At 37.2% G+C, this 27928-nt stretch overlaps 2 protein-coding genes across 2 annotated transcripts in view; both read left to right on the top strand.

Annotated features, from left to right (window-relative positions):
- Positions 1 to 27928, top strand: part of LOC134288597 (uncharacterized) — a 385031-nt gene that overhangs the window by 25523 nt on the left and 331580 nt on the right. The window lies entirely within an intron of this gene.
- Positions 27462 to 27928, top strand: part of LOC115255807 (prisilkin-39) — a 216563-nt gene continuing 216096 nt past the window's right edge. Inside the window, exon 1 of the mRNA XM_029853983.2 lies at positions 27462 to 27839. The gene's annotated coding sequence lies outside the window, so the exon portion shown is untranslated. The remainder of the gene's footprint in view (positions 27840 to 27928) is intronic.

Below are 27928 nucleotides of genomic sequence, written 5' to 3'. Positions count from 1 at the left end.
TGTTTGAGGTTTTGTATTTACTACAACAAATATGAAAAATCTGTGCATGTTTAGAGTAGGGTAATTCGCCAATTGTTGAACGGTTAGTACCGGCATTTTGGTTTTCGTTTGTTTTTCCGTGCATAATTCCACTTTAGTTGAAAAATATCCAGTGAACGTCTAGATCTACTTATCCCTTATACTTCCAATTGAATTTGTATTCCCTTAAATTCCATTTTCTAAGAGAAAATAGAACATTTGTATGGGAAGTCTGTAACCCAAATGTTGGACGCTTCCCTAAGCTAGCTTATCCTAATGTTGGACGGTTCTCGCCAATTGTTGAACGGTTGAAGTAATTGATGACGTATAACCCGACATCAAGCTATCATTCACCTGTTTTTATTTTGGCCACCAAACCCAACATAGACCCAACAGTTATCCGATGTGAGTCCAACAGTGGTCCAACATTTGATAAAATTTGACCCGACTTTGGCCCGACATCCGATATTTTTTCACTCTGGCGGATTTTTTCAGGTTTTTCGTGTTTTGTGCCCATCTAGTCCGAGCTAGTGACAATCCATTTGAATGACAAGTAATCGCGCGTTTGAAGAGAGCTCTAGTGGAGTGAAACCATTTTAAACATGACTAGACGCAAAAATTGCAGAGAAAATTTGATTAGAAGCGAAAACGATAGAAGAAAAGTATGCCTTTAAAAGCCCCTGAAACTTTTCTGGAAACCCATGGGACCCACTCAACCCCCAAGAACACTCATGGGACGACCCTGAAATACCTTGAAAACCCATGGGTTGCTCCTGAGCCTCCTGGAACGCCTTAAAATACTCCTGGGAGCCCCTTAACACTCTGAATTCCTCTTGAACACCTCTGGAACGCCTTTGAAATCCATTGAAAACCATTGGAATCTTTCTGAAGCCCACTGGTACACCCCTAGAACATCCCTGGAACGCCCTTGAAACCCCAAGAAATGCACGGTTAGGTAAAGTGAAAAAAAATTCTAGCAGTCATGCTAACATCGTAGGTTATGCCAGTGTTCAACAATTGGATCATGGATGCATAATGATAGTGCGATAAGAAAAATATTTTTTCAAATTAAATTACAATGAAAATGTGATTTTAAACAATGTTAAACTGTTAATTACATCCTTCCAGTTCTTGTAACTATGGTGTGCCTTTGATATTTGTGGTCGATTTGCCCGCAAAGCTTATTTCGTAACAGCAATTTCTTAAAATTAATCTTAAGAATTGTGCAGTTTTCGTGTCATCAGCGGTACAAAATTTTTAATCAATTTTTTTGACGTAAAATATGTATAATTTTGTAACCTAATTAGAGCAATATCGTGACCCACATGCATATGCATCTACATCTTACGTTTACGTTGGATGAAAATTACTTAAGTAAGATTTATAATAAAATATTCAGAAACTGTTCAACATTTGGGTAGTGTTCAACAATTAGCGAAGTACCCTAGTATTAAAAAATTCATCATTTTTTGATTAATAAAAGTTCCAAGTGTCCAAAAACATTCCTAATGTAATATTGTTATGCAGGACCTACTAAACTACATATACAGAGTAGGTCCTATTCAGTTTTTCGTTCAATTAATGCACTTTTATTAGTGGAAAACTTGTGGAAAATTATAACAAGATTGTGAATTGGGCTGCAAAACGGTGAGTCGATAAGGAGAGCGTCCATCATAGCTCTGGTCCTCACAAGTTCCGACCTCATGCTTCCACGGGTCAAGCGATGACAAAGACCGCCTGCTAAGAGTTGTGTGCTTAGCTGGTAGTGCAGTCTGGGCACTGTTGTCCTTCTGACTTCAGCTAGATTGAGGAGGTACGTCTCGAGAAATGCTGCATCACACCCAGCTAGATCCAAGGTGGCCCCATCAGCGTGGTCGTCCCAGCGTTGGTTGGGACGCTAAATAGAACTGGCACGATGGCCCTCCGGCGAGACAGGAGTGTTGGCGTAGGCCCAATAAGCCACCCGTAAAAATCCCCATTGCGATTAACAAAGGAGAAAATACGACTCGGTACAGAGACTCGGCAAAGACCTAGGTACGCGACGAAATAAGGACTACGATTGGAAACTTGGAACATGGAATTGCAAGTCACTAGGTTTCGCAGGATGTGACAGGATAATTTACGAGGAACTACATCCCCGCAACTTCGACATCGTGGCGTTGCAGGAACTTTGTTGGACTGGACAGAAAGTGTGGAAAAGCGGGAATCGAGCGGCTACCTTCTACCAAAGCTGTTTCACCACCAATGAACTGGGAACAGGATTTATAGTGTTGGGCAAGATGCGACAACGTGTGATCGGGTTGCAGCCGATCAACGCAAGGATGTGCATGTTAAGAGTGAAGGGCCGTTTCTTCAACTACAGCATCACCAGCGTCCACTGCCCACACGAAGGGAGACCCGATGACGAGAAAGAAGCGTTCTACGCCCAGTTAGAGCAAACATACGATGGTTGCTCGCAGCGTGACGTGAAAATCGTTGTCGGCGACATGAACGCGCAGGTAGGAAGGGAGGAAATGTACTGACCGGTAATCGGGCGAAACAGCCTGCACGCCGTATCGAATGATAACGACCAGCGATGACCCGCAAAGATATCCACAAAGCCACCTGGACATCACCCGACCATCAAACAGAAAACCAAATCGATCACGTTCTAATCGACGGTGAATTCTTCTCGGATATAACCAATGTGCGCACATACTGCAGTACGAATATAGATTCTGATCACTACTTAGTAGCTTTATGTATGCGCTCAAAACTATCGACAGTTATCACCACGCGTCGAAGTCGAACGCCACGACTCAACATCGAGCAGCTTCGTAACGTAGAAGTGGCTCAAGACTACCAACGGAACCTTGGTGCAGTTACACTTGAAGATGGCTGGAGGGCCATCCGATCCGCCATAGGTAGTACCTCGGCTACAGCACTAGGCTCCGCGACTCCGAATCACAGAAACGACTGGTACGACGGCGAATGTGAACAGTTGAAAAACGAGAAGAATGCAGCATGGGCGAGAATGCTGCAACACCGTACGAGAGCGAATGAGGCACGTTACAAACAGGCGCGGAACAGGCAGAACTCAGTCTTCCGGACGAAGAAGCGCCAGCAGGAAGAACGAGATCGCGAAGCGATGGAAGAGCTGTACCGCGCTAAGGACACACGAAAGTTCTACGAGAAGCTGAACCGCTCGCGCAGAGGCTTTGTGCCACAAGCCGACATGTGCCGAGATAATCACGGGAATATTCTCACGAGCGAGCGTGAGGTGGTCGAGAGGTGGCGGCAGCATTACGATGGGCACCTCAATGGCAACGTTGCAAGTACCGAAGGTGGCGTGGTAACAGATTTAGGAGTATGTGCACAGGACGAAAGACTTCCGGCCCCTGACCTCCAAGAGATTGAGGAGGAGGTTGGCCGGTTGAAAACCAAAAAAGCCGCTGGAGCAGATCAACTACCAAGCGAGCTTCTAAAATACGGTGGAGAAGCACTGGTGAGAGCACTACACTGGGTCATTACCAAGATTTGGGAGGAGGAAGTATTACCGGAGGAATGGATGGAAGGTATCGTGTGTCCCATCTACAAAAAGGGCGACAAGTTGGATTGCGGGAACTACCGCGCGATCACACTACTGAGTGCTGCCTACAGGATACTCTCTCAAATTTTATTCCGCCGTCTATCACCGATTGCAAGAGAGTTCGTGGGGCAATATCAGGCTGGATTCATGGGTGAACGCGCTACAACGGATCAGATGTTCGCCATCCGCCAGGTGTTGCAGAAATGCCGCGAATACAACGTGCCCACACATCACTTGTTCATCGATTTCAAATCGGTGTATGATACAATCGATCGAGAACAGCTATGGCAGATTATGCACGAATACGGATTCCCAGATAAACTGATATGATTGATCAAGGCGACGATGGATCGAGTGATGTGCATAGTTCGAGTATCAGGGACACTTTCGAGTCTCTCGAATCCCGCAGAGGGTTACGGCAAGGTGATGGTCTTTCGTGCTTGCTGTTCAACATTTCTTTAGAGGGTGTAATAGGGAGAGCGGGGATTAACACGAGTGGAACGATTTTCACGAAGTCCGTTCAGCTGCTTGGTTTCGCTGATGATATTGATATTATAGCTCGAGAATTTGAGACGATGGCCGAAACGTACATCCGACTAAAAAGTGAAACCAGGCGAATCGGATTAGTCATTAATGTGTCGAAGACAAAGTACATGATGGCAAAGGGCTTCAGGGAGGAATCAGCGCGCCCGTCACCCCGAATTTATATCGACGGTGATGAAATCGAGGCGGTTGAAGAATTCGTGTGCTTGGGCTCACTGGTGACCACCGACAACGACACCAGCAGTGAAATTCAGAGGCGCATTGTGGCAGCAAATCGTGCTTACTTTGGACTCCGCAGAACTCTACGATCGAATAAAGTTCGCCGTAACACGAAGTTAACCATTTACAAAACGCTGATTAGACCGGTCGTCCTCTATGGGCACGAAACATGGACCCTACGTGCAGAGAACCAACGCGCCCTTGGAGTTTTCGAACGGAAGCACAGTGGTGCTGAACAAAAGCCAGCCAAAACCTCTTACCCAAAACCCTCAAAAACATATGAAAATCTTGAAATATATCGCAAGTTTTCGCAAAATAAATCATACACCAATCGAAAGCACTGGTCTTAGGCTTACAAAATCGCACAACCACATCGCGGGCGCGCACGTCCTACTATAGTTTTAGATCAATTTTGACTCAAAAATGGGTAATTTTCAAGAATATCGAAGGATAACTCATTTTTAGGCAGCTTTTTCACAACTTAAATGCCATACAGATGATCTTCACATATCTACGAACAAAGCCTTCAAAGCAACTATTATAGTTCATGCGTTTATTAAAGCACGGGACACTGGCATAGCTGTGAATAAACATTATAGATTTTGTATGAAGGCCATAAACCACAGTCCGTTCAGGAGGCTGTCAAAAATTCAAATTTCAATGAATCGATCTGAAATTTTGGATTTCTACAGTTGAAATATTTAGGAATCTGACAAAAATATTATATCTACGTGAAAAGCATTTTCATTTTTTAGGTTTCGACCGCCCTCGCACCACTGTGGGAAGGTGTTGCGTACCATCTACAGCGGAGTGCAGATGGAAGACGGGACTTGGAGAAGGCGAATGAACCACGAACTGCATCAGCTGCTAATAGAACCAACCATCGTCCATACCGCGACAATCGGGAGGCTACGGTGGGCGGGTCACGTCATCAGGATGTCGGATAGCAACCCGACTAAAATGGTTCTCGAGAGTCATCCGACCGGCACAAGAAGACGTGGAGCGCAGCGAGCTAGGTGGGTCGACCAAGTGGAGGACGATCTGCGGATCCTACGCAGAGCACGGAACTGGAGACAAACAGCCATGGACCGGGTGGAATGGAGAGGGCACCCCGGCCTTAGCCTGTTCGGTAAGATAATTATGCAAAATGCCCATTCGCCAGCTTTCTAACTAACTTCTTTTAGCACTTCTTATGACATCCTTACCGAGAAATGTAATATATTCCTGATATTTTTGGAAGATGTCCTATCCCAAGTAACAATTCAATTGCTGATTGGTTTTGTTTGATTTTTATTAGGGTTTTATTATAGCAAAAATTAAAACTCACAGTTGTATGACTACTTTTATGAAAACCATTGATGAAATGTTTAATAGAATACTTGAAGATATCCATAAAGCCAGATTTTAAGAGTAAACAAAACTCTCCGATATGTAAACCTTCTGGCATTCATTATTACCCCAATAAAACTGTTCAAGCTCTCAACAGATGGCGATCGGTTCGATTAGTAACGACATCTGATGGTGACGAAGCAGAAACTGTGACACTTCTAGGTTTATTGCGGTCATCATAAAAGTAAACATGCTTTCGTTTTATTTTCGCTAATTATGGTCGTCGCCACATTGAAGAATTAGCTAACGTGAATGGAAAATAGTTAATTTTGCCCAAAAATACCAATGAATTGAAAGTTTACCGCCATTTCCATAACATGCTTACATAAATAAATACTCTTAGCTGAGTTTTCTTGTGATTCGAGATAGTTTTCCTAAATTTACAAATTCATTTATTTCATTTCAAGATAAAAATATTCACCGTTTTCGAAGCGTATTAATTTTATGTTTCTGCAACCCCAATATTCACGGTAAAATTGAATGCGCATAAGCCTACCAACACAATAACTACTAAAATATTACTTTGAAATGATCGCTTTCTACTTACGAATAATGTATCCTCCAGAACTTTACGTGCCATCGAAGAAGCTTCTCTGCATCTTAAGCTGTCATAGTTTTTGTTGAGAAAAAAAAACAACAACAATCATCATAACCTCTTTTTGAGAATGGAAACATTTTCAACAAGGTTTCGAAACGGTTTTATTGCTACTCTTAATGTGGTTTGCAAAACCTCTCCGAGAGTGGTCCACTTAGCCGGAAGAAGCTCTTAAAGAGGTTATCAAGAGGTTTTGATGTATAAATCAGTTTTATTGCAAGTTTTATAAAATTGATCATGAAGATCTCTTATAGAGCTGAACAAAACTTAAAATGTTACTTGGAATACTATTTTGGCGTGTATTTAGCTGATTGAATTCCAAAATTTGTAGTAAATTCCATAGAAAGGTCATTGTATTGCTTTGGTAGGTTACTGAAAAGATATGTGAGAAATTATTTCCAGTGCTGTCATGGTTATATCAGAGCTAGTTAGTCAAGGTTCCCCGATTTCAGCGCCCCTTCATTGTCACATGGATGAATTCCTTGAGGAATCTCTGAAGGAACCGTTTGAGCAATTCCTGAAAAAACTGCTGGAACAACTTCTGAAAGAATCCATAGAACAACTTTTGAAGATATCCCTGCCCAAATTTCATAATTTTTGCTGAAATTCTAGGAATATTGAAAAAGTCTCTGAAGATATTGCCGAAAGTATCGCTTAAGAAATTTCAGAAGGATTTAAAAAAACAACTATTCTAAATGAATTCCTGAAAGAATTACTGAAAAAAACAGGAGAGAAATTCCTAGAGGTACGCTTGGAGGAAATTCTGGAAGAATTTCAGAGAGAATACATAGAGGAACACCTGGCGGAATTTCTGATAAAATCCCTGTGTGAATTCGTACAGAAATTTCTGCACGAATGTCCAGCCTTTCCATAAGAATACTCATACAAATCTCAGAATACCTTTATGAAAACTTCTGAAGAAATCCTTGGCGGTTTTTCTAAGACTTTCTTTGAAAATCCTTGAAGCAATTTCTGGAATAGAAAATAATTGGCGAAAGATTTTTAAATGAATCCTAGGATGGAATTCAGCAAGGGCCCATGAAAGTATTATCAATAAATATGTGAAAATATGTCGAAAAAATTGTGAAGCAACCCCTAGGGCAGTTTCTATGTGAGCCCCTGCAGAAAATTCCCGAATGGATTGAGCTTTATTTATGACACGGAACTACTACGGATGTGCTGAATTTCATGTGCACGAACTACTACATATTTTCGTTCACAGGTCTGGACAGCGGTACGCGTGTAAATCAAAGGGGTACCGCTGTCCGGTCACTTTTGCACATTTTAAAGCTGTGCAACGGGAGAAACTTTTGGAGTTATTACGGGAGGATTACCTGCCTGAAGTAACCCCGGATAGGAATCCAGGAAATTATTCCTGGAGGAATCCTGGAATAACCTCGAAACAGTCGCGAGTACTTCGGCTTCCCAAACTAACATAGTTTTAAGGCAGTAATAAATTGTAAAATGTAAAATCATTGTAAAAACAAAAGATTTCGGCCCAGTTATGCCCATGTGGTGCCCGAGCCTTCCAAATAAACGAATAAGTAAAAAAATCCTGGAATAACTTCTGGAGGAAATATGGAAAGATTTGAAGGAGGAATCCGCGCAGAAATCTTTGTAAAAATTGCTGAAGCAATCCTGAAAGAAGTTTTTGGCAGAATACCGGGACGAGTTCCTACAGGAATCCAAGGAAATTTGCCATAATTATCCCAGAATAATGATGGGGAACTTTACGGGTGAAATCTTTGGAATTTCTGGTGGAATCTACGCACCTTCTGAGGTAATCCCTGGTGAAATCCCGGTAGAATTTCTTGTAGAAATCTTAGAATAAATTCTCGAAGGAAATCCTGGAGATTCCATGAAGATTTCTCGTGGAGGTTTTTTTTAACAGAAATAATGTGAGGAAGTTCCTGGAAGAATTCAAATTTGATGAAATTCTTGAAAAAAAGGCATGGAATATTCTGGAGAGTAATTTCTAGAAAACTCTGAGTATTTATTTCAGGACACAACATAGAATGTAATTTCTTTCTTCCAAAGGCGTGCTTTTCGGTATTAAAAATATTGAAAATGCGTAGGGTAAGTGTACCAGTTATCGCCATAGTGGTTCCCTATTTGGCCATAGTGGAAATTTAGAAAGTTTTCAAGCTTTGACCTATTGTTAAAGTTCTAGGAGCTAGCATTTAAATGTACATACATACATTTATTTGTTCCACATCATTAAGACAAGACATAATCAACAATAGTACGCCACAATACTCGGTTTGTGGCTGCCGCTCTCCATCCTCGGTCGCGCCCAATGCTCGCCAAGTCACGCTCCACCTGGTCCGCCCATCGTGCTCTCTGCGCTCCACGCCTTCTTGTGCCAACCGGATCCGTTGCAAACACCAGCTTTGCAGGGTTGTTGTCCGGCATTCTTGCAACATGCCCTGCCCACCGTATCCTTCCGGCTTTGGCCACCTTCTGGATGCTAGGTTCGCCGTAAAGTGCAGCGAGCTCGTGGTTCATCCTTCTCCGCCACACACCGTTCTCCTGCACACCGCCGAAGATCGTTCTTAGCACGCGTCGCTCGAAAACTCCGAGTACTTGTAGGTCCTCCTCGAGCATGGTCCATGTCTCGTGCCCGTAGAGGATTACCGGTCTTATTAACGTTTTGTACATGGTGCATTTGGTGCGTGGGTGAATCTTTTTCGACCGCAGTGTCTTCTGGAGCCCGTAGTAGGCCCGACTTCCGCTGATGATGCGCCTCCGAATTTCTCGGCTCACGTTGTTGTCAGCCGTCAATAAGGATCCGAGGTAGACGAATTCCTCCACCACCTCGAAAATATCCCCGTCTATCGTAACATTACTACCCAGACGGATCCGGTCGTGTTCGGTTCCGCCTACCAGCATGTACTTTGTTTTTGAGGCATTCACCACCAGTCCGACCTTTGCTGCTTCGCGTTTCAGGCGGGTGTACAGCTCTGCCACCGTTCCAAATGTTCTAGCGATAATGTCCATGTCGTCCGCAAAGCACACAAATTGACCGGATTTTGTGAAAATCGTTCCCCGGCTGTTGAGCCCGGCTCGTCGCATCACACCTTCCAGCGCGATGTTGAAGAGTAGACATGAGAGTCCGTCACCTTGTCGCAGTCCCCGGCGAGTTACGAATGAACTGGATAGTTCACCCGAAACCCTTACGCAGTTTTGCACACCGTCCATCGTTAGCATTTAAATGTATTTTGTCATTAAAACTCTTGAAATGATGTAACATTTTAAATTATCTCAAATAACCACTATGGCCAAATAGGGAACTACTATGGCGATAACTGGTACACTCAGCCTACATTTAATTGTTGTACAATGGGGAGTGGAAGGTTGAATGGGAAGACTACTGTACCACTGGTCTATTTTATAAGGCGATAGAGTTGCATCTCAACATATTAAGGAACCATAGAGATCAAGATACGCTATGGCCAAGGCATTCAAGTTAATTTTGAATCGTAACAGGAACCCACATTTCCTTGGCATACATTTGGTGAATAGATGCTTGTTTGGCGCTTCGACAATATAGGCCGTGCGCATATTACAATTTAATCCGTATTTCAGTAGACGTAGACGTAATAAATATTAGCAAATATAGCCGCCAGTAATTATCACACCTTAATTACACTACTCAACAGCTTTATAACTTCTGCTCAAAGGAATCATGCCACAATTCCGACTTATTTTTAATGGCATTTTTATTCGTCACTCATTTTCTTTGATACGTTTTTTTTTCGTTATTTTTTGGTAAACCGCTGGAAACCTTTGTTTCGGTTCCGCTACTGTAAGCAAATTAAATACCTGCCTGATGGGCCATGGTTGCTAACTTTACTGTCTACTGCGCCTCCCGCATACACATCAACAATTCATTCGAAGGTCATCAACATCTGCTTTATTAGCGGAGTCAGAGCGCTGATCTGCGCTGCCATCAGAATGGCGAAAAAAGTTCAAAATTTTCAAGGTTCTGGGAAATTAGTCGTTCGTATGTGACCTGTGATATGTCGCAGAGCCGAAAAAAAAAAATTATCCGAAAATTATGGCAATCGGAACTCACCAGAGTGCGACAATCTCATCAGCAAACCCACAATCATCCCCCGCAATTGATTTACCATTAGAGGGCGACCTACTTTGAGGCCGTAATCAAACATCATCATCATCATCATCATCATCATCATCATCACCACCATCATCATGGTTGGTCCGGAGCTATGGTTAATCAACGGCTCGTTGAACTGGAATGATCTGCGAGCGAGTGAGCATACACAACGCACATTGCGTCCGATAAAAACGGTAACACTCACTCGCGTGAAACCGGTGAGTCGTGAAATTGATTATCGCGTGAGTGAGTGTGCCAAGTGTCGCAATTTTTATTTATTTTACCACGCTTTTATCTACGGCTAGGAAGAGTAAGAGCGATATGGGAAATACGTTGGCCACTATTCTCGTTTGGTCGTAGATAGTTGATTTTCCGCAGAAAAGGTGAATATTTTCTAGTGTTCCCAACCGGAAACCAGTACCCGAAAAAGAAAATATGAACATTTCCAGCTCAATGTGTGAATTGTGATCTATTCTAATTCAAATAACATTTTGCTCATGTATGAGCTTCTATCTAAAAATGTTATTTTATGTTATTTATTTTGTAAAATTCGTGAAAAGGGTGTATGAAAAAAACCTAATTTACATTTTCAAAAAAAAAAATACAGGGGAACTTACGTATTTTCGGCAGTTATGTTCTCTTCGTCATGGAAGGATTTTTGAAGCCTGTTGAACTCAGAGTTGGCCTCAGGAGTTGGATGGGCAGGACATCCAAGCTGAGTTATATGCCCAAATTTCAGGCAATTTGGCCCACAAAAACCCTCCATGACGAAGAGAACAAACCTGCCGATAATACCCTTCGTCACCCTAACTTGAAAAATTTTCTACCAAGTTTTGGTAAATCCTTTGGTATCTCCTTTTATTTTTTTACGAAAAAAAATATAGGCAGCTTCTATGAAAATTCAACTTTAAATTCCATCCGCCATTTATTTGAAAATTTCCAAAGTAATTATGCTAGGAATTCTTCCATAATTCTTTCACAATATACTTTGGGAATTCCATCGGCAGCTTCTTTGTGAATTCCCTCGGTCATTCCTTTGGCCATTTCTCATACAATTCTTTTGGAAATTCTGAAAATTACAGAAATTGCTGAAAGAGCTCTTGAACAAATTTATTTCAGACGGAATTCACAAAAGAATTGCAACTTCCAAAAGAATAGTCGAAGGAATTTGGAAATGGAATTGCTGTATTAGTTTCCAAAGAAATTTTAATAGGAACTCTCATAAAAAAAGCCCTCAGAAATTTCCGAAAAACAACCTGAAAAATTCCCTAAAGAATACCTTTTTTTATTCTTTATCATTAAAGCTATTTTCATAGGTCTTTTGTTCACTTGGGAACTATTCTGCCGTGTGCAGCATAGTTGTCCCATGTGCTATGGGAATCTCTATAAACATGGGACAACCATACTACACACGACACGATGAGTGATTACCTATCAAACATTTGAGCTGTATAAGAGTTAAACAAACTCATCTTAAGCAAACTTCAGCTTAAGAAACTGTTGTTCAGCTACTGCTGTTTCTTGGGTACAACTGACAGCTGCACATTTACTTTGTACAGTGCCTAAATGTATCCTATTCTACCATATCAACTGGTATTTTTTTAAATATTCAATCAGTTTAAATCTTGCAGTTTGTATCATGATGACTTATAATGCAGGGGTTTTCAGCTTTTTGACACGCGGAGCACTTCATATCAATAAATTGTTTTGTGGAGCCCCCAAATTTTAACGCCAAAGCATACCTCACGATATACTTAGTTCTATATATTTACCGTAATGTCATACTTCCCTTTCTGACTTCATTTTTTTTTTATAAATATCCCTTGCTTTGTCGATACGGAGTTATTTTCTGGCGATATTTTTTACAGATCCCTCAGAAATGACAACATTTTTGGCTGATGCATGTAAACTGCTCATTCACCAGATCTTCCCTTAAAGTTTTCTAACAAGCTTATTTCAACATTTCTTATTAGAGCGATTCCAAGCAACAGCATCAAAATTAAGGAAAATTTTTAATTCATGATTTTCTATTGAACTGAAACTTTGCACAGTTTTTCAGTTCCATCTAAATCGCCATTTTTCGATATCAAATTTTTATTTAGAGCCACGACTAACTTTTCAAAAGGGTGTATGTGAAAATGGTTCAAAAACATTCAAAAATATGCACAGCTAAAACGGATTGTTCGATTGTTATGAATTTTTCAGCAAAGTTAGATAGCTAAATGGTGATTTCTAAGAAAATATACACTGTAAAAAAAAATCTATTTTATCATTGAAAAACATCATTTTTGTCACAAAAACTCAAATATCTCAAAACCCTATCTTTTTACCAACTTGAATTTTTTAGGGAAAACGGTCCATTGTATTAGCAATCTACCATAAAAATTTGGTGATGGTAAACTAATAAACAAAAAAGTTATAACATTTCAAAAATTTCACAATTTTTACATTTAGTAAAAAAAAATTTTCTGTGTAAATTATTTCGGCCGGGAATCGCGATTTGATGCTGATTTTATTGTTCAGCAAAGTTAGATAACTAAATGGCGATTCCTAAGAAAATATACACTGTGAAAAAAATCTTTTTTAACATTAAAAAATATCATTTTTGTCACGAAAACTCAAATATCTCAAAACCCTATCTTTTTACCAACGTAATTTTTTAGAGAAAACGGTCCATTGTATTAGCAATCTACCATGAAAATAAACAAAAAAGTTATGACAATTCAAACATTTCACAATTTTCACATTTAGTAATAATTTTTTTTAGTGTAAATTATTTCGGCCGGAAATTGAAGTTTGATGCTGATTTTATTGTTAATAGCCTTGCGTGAGTAAAACAAGTTGTTTTTATTATATATTATATTTACATATAATATACTATGTACAGTAATGTTCCGATTTTATCACGCCCTCCGCGCATTAGTCGTTTATTCATTAATTTGCTGTTACATTTGAGGACAAGTGTTTTCCCTCTTCTTCAAGATGAATGTTGAAAGCGTGTTTTGCAACGTTAAAAATATTGAAATGGGTATAGATGTTGAAGAATATTACAGGGCATTTTTGAAAAGGGGCGTAATTAAATTGTTTAAACAGATGTCGCTGATGGCAATTTCTCAGTTGTTGTCGTTTTCGAACTTCCTGCGCCCTGCTTTACCGATGATATACAGATGGCTCGTTTGTCAAATTCTAGACGGCAGGACGTGCAAATGCGTAATTTTGTACACAATGTGGACATTTGGGCATAACCAGTCTCTTTCAGTTTATCTATGGTGCTTTCGGTGAGATTTCGTAACTCTTTTGAACATTTTTTTTCATCAAACGGTCTACAAGAGAGCGTTGAGTTGAAGACCTTTGAGAAAGCGACTGTTCATCTTGTTCGTTAGATTATAATAAACAAAATCACTTATTAATTTTAACTTACTTGTTTGGTGTTGGTGGCTGAAGAAAAAAAATACTATACAATTTTTAATATTCATAGCGGTAGTATTTTTTCCTTTTTTTTCGTGAGCATTGTCAGGTATGTATACAGACAAACAAACGTAACACTGGCGAAATTTTCATTGACCACGCCTTCAACAATCATTTTGAATCTTGGTTGTGGCTTTCATAACAAGAAGAGCGCCCATCGTTTTTCTTTGCGTTTGACGTTTCACACTAGCGCCTTCTGATGACGATATTGCACAACGCAGTGTTTCGTGAAACATTTCCACCAGGTGGTGATAGTGTGAACTGTGCGATGAATTTTCACTAAAATTGTTCTAGGCGTTTCGTCTGTTTGTCTGTGGTATGTACCTCTTATGCATTTGTTGTTGTTGAAGTTACTCGCATTCTTCCGATCATAAAGTCTGTTCTCTACACACTTAATTTTGATTACCGAGTTCGGTAATTTTTTGACGAGATTAAAACTGCTGAGCACCGAACTCGTTCAGCAAAAATGCATTGTTTACCTTTTCCATACGATTTTGACAGTTGTTTTACTGAGCCTCAGTAAAATCGATTATCGAAACTACCGAGATCGTACTGCTGTTATAATCTCGTCAAAAAGTACCGAACAGGCAATTCAGAAATAAGTGTGTAAGAGGGATTTATTTTGCGGATAAACTAGACGTATACGCGTATAAAAAACTTTTATTATACAGCTTTTGTCTTAAAAATAAATTCAATTCCATTTTTCTTATAATCAACAGCTTTTCAACACTATCAAGGGATTTTTTCACCAGTCACGTACAATAAAAGTATGACAATCTCAATATTTTTGATCACAACACTGGATCGCGTCTAAGTTTCAAATAGATACTATAGTAATTACGAATAATCAAACTAAAGTATCATGAAAACAACTTGTTTAATTCAGGCGGTAGCCTTTACAATAAAATCAGCATCAAAATATAATTCTCGAAATAATTTACACAGAAAAAATTTTTTTTTTGTTACTAAATGTAAAAATTGTGAAATGTTTGAAATGTCATAACTTTTTTGTTTATCAGTTTACCATCACCAAAATTTTATGGTAGATAGCTGATATAATGGGCCATTTCCCCTAAAAAATTGAAGTTGGTAAAAAGATAGGGTTTTGAGATATTTGAGTTTTTGTGACAAAGATCATATTTTTTCAAAGTAGAAAAAGAAATTTTTTACAGTGTATATTTTCTAAGGAATCATCATTTAGTTATCTAACTTTGCTGAAAAATTTATAACAATCGAACAATCCGTTTTTGCTGTACAGCTTTTAGAATATTTTAGAACTATTTTCGCATACACCCTTTTGAAAAGTTAGTCGTGAGTGAATATGAAGGTTTAATATCAAAAAATGGCGATTTATATGAAATTAAAAAACTGTGCAAAGTTTCAGATATTTTTGAAATGGTCGCTCAGGATCGACTGACATGACTCCGTGGAATTCCTCATTACTTCCTCACCGAGAATTGTATTATATTTCTGACATTTTTTGGTAGATGCCTGCTGATTGAATTCCAAAATTTGTAGCAAATTCCATAAAAAGGTCATTGTAATGCTTTGGCTGATTACTGGCAAGATGTGTGATAAATTATTTCCAGTGCTGTTATGGTAGAATCAGAGCTAGTTAGTCAAGGTTCCCAGATTTCAAGGTCCCTTCAGGTGCACATTCCCAAGGATGAATTCCCATAGAAATCTTTCTTGAGGAACTGCTGGAACAACTTCTAAAAGAATCCATGGAACAACTTTTGAAGAAAACCCTGCCGAAATTTCTGAAGTAATTCTAGTAACATTGAACAAGTATCTAAAGATAATTCCGAAAGTATTGCTGAAGAAATTTCAGAAGGAATATTGCAGACATCTGAAGAAAATTCTAAATAAATACCTGAAAAAAAGGGTTTTTTTTTTAAATTCATAGATGAATTTTCTGATGAAGTTCCGGAAGGAATACCTGGAAACTCTTGGTGGAATAACCAACAAAAAACCTTTTGAGATATTTTTGAAAAAAAAAAATCCTGGAGAAATCCCCAAAATAAAAATCTTAAACATTTTTCAATGAATTCCATGAGAAACCCATAGAGGAATTCTTAGAGGTATGCTCGAAGGAAATCCTGGAGGAATTTCTGATAAAATATATAGAGGAATAAATATCCGGTGGAATTTCTGATGAAATCTTCTGCAGGAATCTACAAGAGTGTCTTCTAGCCTTTCCATAGCAATCCTCTGTAGAAGTCTGCAAATTCTGTAGAAAAATTTCTGAAGTAACCCCTGGAGGATTTCCTAAGACTTTCTTAAGACATCCTTGGAGCAATTTCTGGAAGAGAAATATCTTGAAGCAATATCTGAAGGAATGTTAATAAATTTAAGGAATTTCCTTAATAACCTCTTGAAGAATTCCTAAAGCAATCCTTTGAGACAGTTCTTTAGAAAGCTTCTGAGAAAATTTTGAAGGAGTTTTAAGTTTCTGATTCTGATACATTGAGAATCAGAAACGACTAAAATATTAACGCGCACTGAAACGGCAAAAATTTGCAATAGCCAATATCTCACAGAAATAATATTAAAAACTATCAAAGTCTTTGATAACAGAGGATGTTCCTTCTTTTTATCATCTGCACAAAAAACTATTGAAAAATATCCATAGGGTTGCCAGTTATTCAACAAAAACCGAAATTTTTATTGCTCCACCCATACAAAGTGTTAGGCGATTTTGATCAAGTTTATTGCTAATTTCTAATTTTTTATTGAGCGATAATATAGCTGCCATCAGAAACTCAAAACTTCTTTAAAACTTGAATCATATTCTAAAAAAAAATCATGGATTTTTTTTTTGAAAAACTCATGGAAGGTTTTCTAGATGAATGCTTTGAAAAATATCTAAAGGAATCTCTATTAAAGCAATCCGAAGAAATTCGTAGCTGAATTTCTGGGATAAACTTATGCAAGATTTTTGGAAGCTATCCATGCAAGACTGTCTTAAGGAGTACTTGGAGAAGTTTCAAAATCACATTCTAAAATCTAAAGGAATTTTGTGAAAAAAAAAATCTGACTGATTTTCTTCCGGATTTTCTGGATGAATTTTCGAAGTAAATCTATGAGCAGTTTGCCAAAGATTTTTTCAGAAACTCGTGAAAGGTTTTTCAAAAGAATCCTTGAACGGATTTCTGCTAAAGCCCATGTAAGAATTATCGAAAAATCCGTGATAGTTTTTTCAAAACAATGGATAAATTTATAAAGAAATCTCTGGAGGAAAATCTGGAGATATTTTTGAAGAAATGACTAGGCGAATTTATAATAAAAATCATGGGATATTTTCTGAAGAAACCCTCAGGGTAGTTTCTATAGGAATCCCTGCAGAAAATTCCTGAATGGATCTCACATTTTTTAAAGAGTCCCTGGAGGAATTTCTAGAGAAATTCCAGAAAGTTTTTCTGACAGAAATTCGGATTAAAAAAAAAACTCGAGAGCAATTTCTAAAGCAAACCCCGGAGAAACTTTTGAAATAAATCCTAGGGGGATCGTTTGAGGGAATGCTTAAATTTTTGAAGGATTTTCTGAAAAAAATCCCTGGAAGAACTTCTACACAAAATCATACGCAACTCTTTCTGAAAATTCTGGAGAAATCACTAGTGGAATTTCGGTAGAAATTGCTGTGAATTTTTTGGTGAAATCCTTGGAAGATTTTCCGAAGTAACACCAGTTCATATTTTCGAAGGAGCTTTTGAAATATTTTCTGAAAAATAGTTAATAAAGGCATTGCAGAAATTTTTATTTAAGGAATCTCTGGAGAAATTTCTGAATAAATGTCTAAAGGTATTCCTGAATGAATCTCTGAACGCATTTTTGTAAGGATCCCTAGTCGAATTGCTACTCAAATTCATGAATATCTTTTTTTTTTTGAAAAAAATGGAGGAATTTTAAAAGTCAATCATGAAACATGCTTTGAAAGAAGTAAGGGCCCATATAGCCGAAGCGGTAAACGCACGGGTATTCAGCATGACCATGCTGAGGGTGACGGGTTCGATTCCCGCTCGGTCCAGGATCTTTTCGTTAAGGAAATTTCCTTGACTTCCTTGGGCATAGAGTATCTTCGTGCCTGCCACACGATATACACATGCAAAATGGTCATTGGCAGAGGAAGCTCTCAGTTAATAACTGTGGAAGTGCTCATAGAACACTAAGCTGAGAAGCAGGCTTTGTCCCAGTGAGGACGTTACGCCAAGAAGAGGAGAGGAGGAGCTTTGAAAGAATTCTTTGTGAAATTTTTAGAATGAAAAGAATTTCTAAACAAATCTCTGAAGAAAATTTCCAAATAAATCCATGTAAGATTTTTTGAAAGAATCCGTAAGGAATTTTTTGGCCGAATATTTGAACAAGTTTTCGCAAACAAAAATAGAAAGATGTTTTACAAGAATTTCTGAAGAATTTTTGGAAGATTTTCCAAAGAAATCTCCAAAAGATTCTCCAAACGAATGCCTAGAGAAAGTTATAAATAAATAACTAGAGGAATTTCTGAAGTAATCCCTGGGCGAATTTCTCAAAAAATCTCTGAAATGATTTGTGACAAATCATGAAGAAATTGGTGAAGCAATTCTTGCCAAATTTCGTTAAATAATTCTATGTGACTCTTCTGGAGGAACACATGGTAGATTTTCTTAAATATTCTGTAACATGATGATATGATGTGGGAAGTTTTATTCGGAGACCGTCGTTATAGAGTTGATGATTCTGGGTTCACTTAATTTTATTAAACACCTCAGAATTGTAACAAAAGGCGACCGAGCAGACTACACTACTCATACAGAAAGATCGTTCGGCAAATATAGCACAACCAGTAACCACGCTCTATCAAGCGCTTGTCAGGAATATCTAAATTTCCGAACCCCTTGAGGAATTTCAGATGGGATCCCTGAAAGAACTTATGGATCAATTCGTGAAGAAATTCCAGGATTAATAAATCCTCAGACAGTTTTTTAAAGGAATCCCTGAGTGAATTTCTGATTTTGTTCCATGTTTTGGGATATTTATGCAAATAACGTTATTATGTATATTCATTGCTCAAAATATTGGCTTTTTAATCAACCATACATAGTTTTGGACAAAAGATTTCGATCGTAACAAAATAGCGAGATAGTGGTTTATTCGTTACTTAGCGAAAAATTACTAAAATATGCCAAAAACTCCGAGCCTTTTATCGAAAACTCAATTTTCATGCAATTTGTGTATGTGTTTGCACATTTTGGTATACAATTTAAATAAAAATAAAATAATATTTTTTGCTTCGATTTTATGTAAAATTCGATTTTGTGGAGCGGATCTGGTTGGATGGTTAGAACACTTGACTATCACGCCGAGGACCTGAGATCTAATGCCCACTCCCGACAAACTCACAAAAATGTGAGTTCTTCCTTCGGAAGGGAAGTAAAGCGTGGGTCCCGAGATGAACTAGCCCAGGGCTAAAAATCTCGTTAATACAGATAAAAAAAAATCGATTTTACAGACATTTCAAAAATTGAAATGTCCACTAAATCGAGGTATACCTGTATGTTCATTGTACTGAAACATTGTTAGAACTATCATGCATGCAGTTCCTTTTGATAATTAGCAAATGAATTTCCAAACTTATTTCCGATTGAATTGCCAAAGGAATTTTTTGAGAAACTATCGAAACAATTGTTGTCAAAATGAAAAAAAAGTTTCGAAGCATGTTCGAATAGAATTGTCGAAGAATACTGTTGCAGAATACTGCCGCAGAAATTTCAGAAGGAACTCAAGATTTTTGTTAATTCCTTGTGCAAATATGCGAAGAAATTCCTAAAAGTATTGCCGAATTAGCTACTGAAGGTATTACCGAATTCTCAAATTGATTGCCGGAAGGATTGCTGCGTCAATTCCGAAACTAAAATTGCTAACAGAATCTCAAAGAAAATTACCAAAAGATCTGCAAGAACAATTTAAGAAAAATACTCAGGTATATCTCAGAACGATTGGCAAAAAGCTCCAGTAATAACTTCCAAAATTACTAAAAAAAATAGGCAAGTTTGCTCTTGAAGGAATTGTTAAAGCAGTTTCCAAATGAATTACCGAATAAATTTAAAAAAAATCTTTGATGAAATTAAAAAAGGAATCGAAGGTGATCCAAATGAAATTCAAAAAAAAAAAAAAAAATACCCCAGTCACTGCCTCTTAATTTTTCAAAGGCGTTACTGGAGAAATTCCCATAGAAATTGCCTGGAGATTTCTCAGTTAAATTGCTTAAACTTTTCAAAAAAAAGATATTTTCCTGAGAAACTATCGAAACAATTGTCGACAAAATTCGAAGCATGTTGGAATGGAATTGCCAAAGACATTCTCAAAGAAACTGCCGCAGAAATTTTCTAGAGCATCATTGAAGGGTAACGAACAAATTGTTTGAAAAAATCATAGGAACAAAAGAATTTGGTTGATTTCTTGTGCAAGGGACTTTTACAAAAAAAATATAAATTTAAAAAAATCCAAACAAGTTTGCGAAGAAATTCCCAAAAGCTTTGCCGAATAAGTTACTGAAGGCATTACCGAAGGAATTCTCAAACTGAGTGCGTAAATTCCAAAAATAAAATGGCGGAAAGCAACTAAAAGACAATTGCCAAAACATCTGGAGAAGCAATTTAAAAAAAAATACTACAGTACATTATTCCCAGAATGATCGACAAAAAACTACAGAAGCACTTCCGAAGGGTTTTCCGATGAAATTAATAAAAAAATAACAATTTTGCTCTTAACGGAACTACTCTAGCAATTTTGATATAAATTACCGAGTTAGTTTAATTGATTGATTTGTCTTTATTTAAGAGACGAGACTATCAGCCCTTGGGAGTTAGTTTAAAAAAAGCCAGATTCTTTAAAGAAATGAAAAAAAAAAAATGTTCAAATGGAATGTCATGGAAATTCCTAAAGTGATTAATCAATTAAATTGCTTGCAGAGGATTTACCAATGAAATTGCTCAGAAATTACAAAAAAAAAACGAAGAAATTGCCAAGAAAATTTTTAAGAGCATAAAAAAAAAAGAAGGAGATGCTCTCAAGAATTTCGAACGATTGAAATCGAATAATAACATGTTGTTTACCGCACGACATTTTACGAATATTTCATTGTCGATTAATTAATTATGGTTGTCTTCAGTAAACAGAATTATTGACAAAAACACTGGGGTCAATTTAAAAAACCAAAATTGTTTGTCTGTACTCTGTACCTTTCAATTGTTGGAATGATATGTTGAATTTAGATATGAACGTTTAACGTGATGCAGGTCATGTTTCCTAAAATTGTAAGTTTCAGCTGGGCAATTTCTTCCACGTAATAAACCGGGAGAATACCCCAAGTGAGAAATGATAGACTGGCCGAAATAGGTCAGCTGTTATGCTACGTTATGTTAAATTGATTTCACTGAGAAATTTCGATTTCTAAATGCGTAGCTGAAGATATTTAAAAATGGAATTTCCAAATCAATTTCCGAAGGAATCATTATAGGAACTGTCACAGACAAAAATATGCAATGATTTTTTTTTTCAAAAAAACAGCGAGACTATTATGGAACCACTAAGGAAATTTCCTTGAAAGTTTACAAAAAAAATTGAAATAAAAATCGAAGAAAAACATATGAGAATTGCTGAAGGAACTGCTAAAGAAATTTCAGAAAAACATTCGAATGGAGTTAAAGGAGAAATCTTCATAAAAATTTCTGCAAAAATTTAAAAAGAAATTTATGAACGACCTCTAAAAGAATACGCAGGAGGAATTTAGGAAGGGATTTCCAAAATAATTGCTCGAGGAATTTAGAAGTGATAACTATACGGGCTCTCAATGACAACGGTAGAGAAATTTCAAAATGAATAACTGCACGATTTCCGAAGGAATTGATATAGAAAATGTCACAGAAAAAAAATCCAAAGATTTTTTTCCGAAAAACGGCCTTAGAAATTGCCGTTGGAACTGCCGATTGAATTGCCATAGAAGTTTCCACAGAGTTTTTGAATAAATTCGAAGGAATACCTATGAGAGTTGTCAGAGGAGCTACTGAAGAAATTTTTGAAAAAAAATCAATGTTCTTGCCGAAGAAATTTTGTTTGGAAATTCCGGAAGAATTGACAAAGGAATATTCGAACAACCTCTTAAAGAATATGCTGATGGAATTTGGGAAGGGATTCTCAAAATAATTACCGAACGAGTTTTTAAAGACAATGGCTAAGAAATTTCTAAAGGAATTACTGAACGATATTCGAAGAAATTGATAGAGGAACTGTCAAAGAAATAAAAAAAAATCGAGAAACTGCCAGAGAAATTGTCAACGGAACTGTCGAGGGAATTTCGATAGAATTTTTAAAATAAAATTTTGAAAAAAAAGCCGGAGAATTTCCAAGGGAATTCCTAAAGGAATTTCCGAAAAAGAGTCCAATGGAGTTATCGAAGAAATTTGAATAGGAATTCCAAGAATTTACAAAGAATAAGCTCTAAAAGAGTGCGTTGAAAAAAATAAGGGAAGGACTCCCAAAATAATTGCTCGATAAATTTCCGCAAGATTTCACAAAGGAATTTCTGAACGGTGTATCAAAGAATATGCTAAAGGAATTTGGGAAGGGATTCTACAATAATTGCTTGAGAAATTTAGAAGTAATTACCGAATGGGATTTCAATGATACTGGTGATAATGAGATGCTTTTAGGAATTACTAAACGAAACTACTGATACAGAAACAGCCACAGAAAAGAAAAAAACGTAGGATTTTTTTCGAAAAAACAGTCTGAAATATTCTCAATGGAACTAACGAGATAATTTTCATAGAAATTTCCAAAGAAATTTTGAAAAGAAAGTTGAAGAAATACCTATAAAAATTGCGATAGAAACTCTTAAATAAATTTCCGAAAAAGATTCCAATGCAGTTCTCGGATACATCCTTATAGAAGTTTTCGAAAAAATCCCAAAGATATTCCTGAACAACCTCTCAATGAATACGCTGAGGGAATTTAGGAAGCGATTACCAAAATAATTGCTCGAGGCATTTTGAAGAAATTACAGAATGGGTTTTCAAAGGCAATGGTAGAGATATTTCTAAAGGAACTACTGAACGATTTCCAAAGGAGTTGATAGAAAAACTATCACAGAACAAAATCCGAAGAAATTTTATGAAAAACTGCCTGAGAAAGTCCCTACGGAACTGCCGAGGGAATTTTCAAGAATTCACAAAAAAAACTGAACTACCTCAGAAAGAAAACGGTAATGGAATTTAGGAAGAGAATAAAAAAAAAATGCTCGGGGAATTTAGAAGTAATTACAGAATGGGATTTCAAAGACTATGACAAAGAAATTGCTTAAGGAATTACTGAAAGATTTCCGTAGGATTTGATAAAGGAACTGTCACAGAAACAAAAATTCAAAGGAATTTTTCAATTACTAGCCTGAGAAATTCTCATTGCAACTGCAATTTCCGTGGAAGTATAAAAAAAAAAATCTGAATGACGCTGAAGGAATTCAGGAAGGGATTCCCAACATAATTGCTCGAGGAGTTTCGAAGTAATAACCGAATGGCTTTTCAACGACAAGAGTAGAACAGCTTCTATAGGAATAACTGATCGATTTCCGAAGGAATTGATGTAGCAACTGTCACAAAAAAAAATACGAAGCATACGCTGAAGGAACTTAGGACGGAATTCTCAAAATAATTGCTTATGGAATTTATAAGTAATAATCAAATAGGTTTTCAAAGACATTGCTAGTGAATTACTAATGGAATTACTGAACGAGTTTCTAAAGGGATTTTTGTATGAAAATTGGTGAAATGAATTGTTGATTAAATTCGTATTGAAAGTTTCATAGCAAGTGACAAAGCAATATTCTCAAAGAAATTTCTGAAGAATTCACGAAAAAAGATTCTAAAGGTTTTCTGAAAAATTCCTCATAGAAATTGCCGACAGAATTCCGAAAATTGATGATGAAGAAATTCCCAAATGATGTACTGATAACAAGCATAAAAAACTAAACTTAAATAAAGAAACTCCCAGAGGCATTACCAAAGGAATTCTCAAATGGATTGCCGGAAAGATTACTTGATAAAATCCAGAAAAGAAAATAGACCAAACAATTAAAAAGAAATCTACCAAAAGAATTGCTGAAACAGTTTCCAAAAACAATACTTGAGTAATTCCCAAAATAATTGGCATCAAAATCCTGTAACTGTTTCGGCACGGTTTGCTTAGAAATACAGTGACCCATAAAAAAATGCGAAAGTTTTCAAAGTCATCGTTCCCCTACTTCGAACTGATTAACCTTGCATGTATCTATTGGATAGTATAGTAGAGCCACTTATCTGATAATGGCAAAGGAACACAGACTGATTTCATGCACATACCTTTGGAAATATAACGTTGAACTTATGGATGTCGAAATCGTCCACGCGCCAGAGGCCGTTTTTTAAGGATATACTTTTCTTTCAATTGCTTTCAATTACATTCAATAAAATTTTATTTTCAAAATAGTACTTTTATGGATGGATAAGGTCTTCAGGAATTCGTTGGTTCGTCGGACAAGAAACAAAAAAAAAAAATTAACTTTTAAATTAAGAGACATTTTCTGAAAATTGAATTATTTGACAAATGATAATTTTTAGAAAATATTATGTTTTAAGCATGAAATTGTTTTTAAGTACCGTAAACCGGGGTCAAATTGATCTTCGGGTCGAAATTGATCACACGTTTTTCGGTTAGATTCAGCATATTTTAAATAATTTCCTTCCAAGTATCGTGCAGTTGGGAACCGATACTACACGATATTTACTTGGAAACTATTTGAAGTATGCTTTATCTAACGGAAAATCGTCTGATCAATTTCGACCCGGAGATCAATTTGACCCCGGTTTACGGTACTTAGTATTTGTACCTATCATAAAGGTAGGTTTATATGCCTTCATCGACAAAAAATTGTTTTGAAAAATGTTCAAACAGTGTTAAGTTTTTTATTAATTTATCTTAAATACGGTTTTTAATATGTAGCACCTTTTTTAGTTTTTGTTTCCTAAACATTTGAAATTATTTTTAAAATATTGTTCAAACATGGGCGTATTAGAGAGTACATATTTCTTCATGGTTTTCATGTGTTTAAAAGTTTTAATCTTAGTTCATTTTGCTCTGAAAATTAGAGGAAAACTTGATTTTATTTAGAAATTGTTAACAATTATAAGGTATCCCATATACGTAACCAATGAATATTTTGACAAAAAATTTAGAGATCCTGTATGACAATGACCTTCTTATTGTATCCCAATCCAAAAAAGTTTGATTCATTAGGATTATTTCATTAAAAATCATCTAATACCGCAAAAAATGGAATTTCGTGTTTTTTATGAGTCATACTGTAATTGCCAAGATGATTCCTAACGGAATTGTTGAAAAAGTTCCGAAATGAATTATCGATGATTTTTTTGAGAAACTTGTAGAGTTGAAGTGATTTTCTGAAGAAATTTCCTGTAGTGGCGAACTCGCCTCGGGCGAAAACCCACTTTAATAAAGAAAAAAAAAAATAAAAATTTACAAAGACATTGCGAAGGAGATTCAAAAAAATCGCCAAACAAATTTTCAAATTTATTGACATTTTAGTTTTCAAATGCGTTACCGAGGGATTCCCCAAAAGAATTTTTGGAGGAATTCACAAAAAAATTAGAAAAATTAAAACAAATTTTAGAAAAAAAAAAACCGTCAAAATGTTTAAAAGAGTTACAAAAAGTATGAAAATTTGCGAAGAAATGCTCAAATTTTTTTTCCGAAGAAATTCCTTCAAAATGGGCTACATTTTCCTGAAACATTTTTATTAGGGTACGCGCCAGCACTCATTCGAAATGTATTTTTCACCTGACCTCACCAGTTATGTATTATTTTTGGGGAACGGAATGCGTGTTATTCAGTGAACATGGCGACGAATTCAAACCCTTCTGGAGGCGGTAGCAAGCGGAACTCGAACTGCCAACCGTCAATGACCTGGAATAATACAGAGCCGGGACTGCTGTATTGTCGCCTTGTGTTAAACTTTTGCAACAAAAGAACAAACGCAGACTTTGTCAAACAATTTCGGCAAGCCGTTTAGTTCCGGTTGGGAAACGTTTTTGGTGTTGGAACTGTTTATTTTCTTTTGTGATTTGGGTTATTTTTTCTCGATGAGTTTGAAATGATTTTGGGCGGTTGACAGAGACAAAAAAATATGGAAATAATGGCTTCGGATTTTCCTTCACTTATTTTAGTGAGATAGATTTATATATAAAAAAAAACATTATAGTACAAAATTTACAAATTATTTGTTTTTGAAATGATTTTTTTTACTAAGGATCCCCAATCTTAGTGGACATTACAATGTTGGAAATGTTTTGACATTCATGTACACAGCAGAAAAACGTGTTTAATGAACAAATTAAGGTTTGTATTGCAAAAAAAAAAATGCACGTGGTTCGGTGGTAGTCGAACCCAGGATTCCCAATTCGTTTGACGGGCGCTTCTTTCCTGTAAGCTAAGGAACCACTTGACCATCCCCGTTCCCTGAAGGTGTTGAACTGGTCTCGATTATACTATCGTACATGGTTTTTCGCAAAATATCGAAGCCGAGCCCTAGAGACCCTTCATATAAGTATTTATTTAATTACTCCTTTTCTTTATTTTATTATTCTTCGATTCTGATGTTATGTTATTCAGATATATTCTTCTGGGACAAAGTCAACGTCTCTTCTCTGTAGTATTTAAACATTTCTGAATTAATTAACTGGCAACTTTTTTTCCAAATTGATTATTCCTTATTGGATGGCAGAATATATCCATTGATTCCCGAAAACCCAAGATAGTATTAAAAAAAATCAACCGTACACTTCAAAACCGTCATTTCCAGTCATCATACGATTGCAGTTACATATCTATCTATTTGGCCAGTACATTATACATATGACCTATCCGAGCATGTACCGGAACGTATGCGTGGTACACGACTATTTAGCTTAGAATACAGATGGAAAAACAAGAAATTTAAACTGAATGAAATTACCATACGCGCCACAACTATTGGAGCTTCATCACTACTGTATAGCACTACTGTGGCCCTAGGGTCGTTATACGAGGTTATCTGACTGTTTGACTGTGGTCCGTGGTGGCGCGCGGGTGGATGATAATGATGGTACGCAGTAAACTATGAAAATCTGCGCACACCTCAACCCGACGCGATGAAATGGGAATCAGTATAAAATGCACTTTGTGTGGTCGAATGAATCGACATGAATTTACAGCAAAGCAAAGGCAAAGGCAAAGGCAAAGGCAAAGGCAAAGGCAAAGGCAAAGGCAAAGGCAAAGGCAAAGGCAAAGGCAAAGGCAAAGGCAAAGGCAAAGGCAAAGGCAAAGGCAAAGGCAAAGGCAAAGGCAAAGGCAAAAGCAAAGGCAAAGGCAAAGGCAAAGGCAAAGGCAAAGGCAAAGGCAAAGGCAAAGGCAAAGGCAAAGGCAAAGGCCAACCTTCTGTCATTGAGTGCATTTCACCGCGTTCTCCCCCAACTGTTGGTGACACTAGGCGAGCGGTTCAGAAGAAGGAAAAAGCAAACGTTAAAAAAACTAGAACCATCATCACTATGATCACCGCGTGGTCTAACGCACCGGAGAGCATCCGCGTGTAGTATCGTCGTTCGTTAACGTTGGGGAAAAGCACCACGCCGCCGATCCGTGTGGTCTGTGAGTTAAAACAATTATATAAAATAGACCCCGCGGAAAAGTTCTGGTTTCATTCGAACGTCAACCGTCGTCAGGTTTATAGTGTGGACGCGCGTGAGGTTCGTCGCTTGTTCTTTCTGACGCGATCGCGAGTGTTCTCTGAGTGTTCCGGTGGTGCAGATCAATCAAAGTAACTATCAAGCGAGAAGATTAGCGCGTGAGCACAACAGGTGTGGTGGTGACTTAATTTAGGGTGTTCTGACAAAAGCTGATCGCGATCGCTGAGTGCTGGCTGACCCCTGGAAGTGCGGATTTGGAC

Source organism: Aedes albopictus, chromosome 2, assembly GCF_035046485.1.
Source record: "Aedes albopictus strain Foshan chromosome 2, AalbF5, whole genome shotgun sequence".
Taxonomy (NCBI): Eukaryota; Metazoa; Arthropoda; class Insecta; order Diptera; family Culicidae; genus Aedes; species Aedes albopictus.
Note: the sequence above shows the minus strand (reverse complement) of the source record. Positions and strands in the feature narration are given on the sequence as shown.